Source organism: Vespa crabro, chromosome 18 (genome assembly GCF_910589235.1).
Source record: "Vespa crabro chromosome 18, iyVesCrab1.2, whole genome shotgun sequence".
Classification (NCBI taxonomy): Eukaryota; Metazoa; Arthropoda; class Insecta; order Hymenoptera; family Vespidae; genus Vespa; species Vespa crabro.
In genome coordinates this window covers 1,852,271-1,853,966 of record NC_060972.1, presented here as the reverse complement: position 1 = coordinate 1,853,966, position 1,696 = coordinate 1,852,271, and positions in this window count along the sequence as shown.

Genomic DNA, 1,696 nt, shown 5'->3' with positions numbered 1-1,696 from the left:
GGATTTAATTTTCTTATATAATTGATTATCATTGTTAACGTTTTTATTGAGGGATTAGATATATCTGAATGGTCGAGAAAAATGTTAATTCTTATCAAGATTATCTTTTCGCATGTAATTTATTTTATTAATAAAATATCATTGAATAGAGCTGATAATGCGTATATTTCGAGAAATATTTTTTTTCGTTGAAAAAAGAAAAGAAAAAACGATCAACAACAAAATTATAACAATTCGTTATTACTGTCGAAGTTATCGATGTCAAATCAAGCAAAGGCAATTTGTACTTAAATACGACTTAAATTGTGTTGAATATTTCCTGAAGTGAGATCAATGATCACTGATTGTTGGTATGTAAAATCGATTCAAATTGACTGATTTGATGATTTTTTTTCACGGAATTATTCGTGAAAGTGACAATGAAATTAGAAAGGGCAGAGTTCAAGGAGGAATTTAAATAAAAAGTGCAGGAAAAGGTAAATGCTTATTATTGTTCGTGAATGTGTTAGAATAGTTCGTTCGAAATATTTGAATAATCTAATGTGTAGTCTTTTGTCCTGGTCAATCGTATGGATTCATGAATGTTGAATTGATATACGAAGGATAAATACAAGACAAACCACTCAGGACTTGTTTTGTTTAAAAGTCTACTTTCACTGTTTATTTATTGCCTGACCCGAGATATTATCAAAGACAACGTGGTTGATTAAAAATCCTCAAGCTTGGACAATGTTGACAATATGTTCTTTATTAACGAATATATAATAAATTTTCAAAGGGTAAATATTCTCAATAATGATATATTGCCCTTAGGAGAAAATTGGATTGAATCCCTTTAGGATCGTAAATATTTTCGAAAGATACGTTTTTATTTTTATAACTTTCTTGATAATTAATATATAGAAATTAATTTCTGATAGACGATAAAAATAATATTATCATAATTTCATAATTAACTCAAAAGTTAAATACTCGAATTCATTTCAAAGGAATGGAATCTTTATTTCCTTGTTCGTATTTATTTTTAATCAGTAAAGGGTGGATTTCTCTTTCGGTCTCTCTTACAAACGATAATCACTATACAGTCTTAAAGACATTGCTATTGGCAGAACCATTAGTGGTTGGAATTAGTTCTTCCAATTTGTACATACGTACATATATACATACATACGTAGATATATATATATATATATATCCTATGGGAATAGTATAAACAGATACCACTGTCTACTTATCTTACTTAGTAGAGTAGATTAACAAGTTTCCATTAATGCGTGGGAAAGTGTATAAAATTTGAAAGTGTACAAAATTCGAAAAAATATTTCGAAGGCGAAATGACGTATTTCTTTTTTCTTTTTTTATTTACTTTTCTTTTTTTTTTTTTTTCTTTTTTTTTTTTTAACATAGATATTATAGATTATTATGAAGCTCGTTAATAGGTACTTATGGCGTATGTAGATAGATCATGTCTCGATGGATGTGAACGGGAGGCTTTAGTGTCGGCTTAAGATCATGATCGAACGATCCGCTCTCAACTTTGCGGCTAGATCCGTAGATGTAACGTCGCTGTCATAGCACAAAGCTCAAAGCGTATTCTGGGTGAACAAACACAGATATCCGCCTGTGCATTCAACAACGGCCGCCTATCGACTGAGCCTATGCACTGACTAACACCAATTCCGGTATGTCCTTGTGC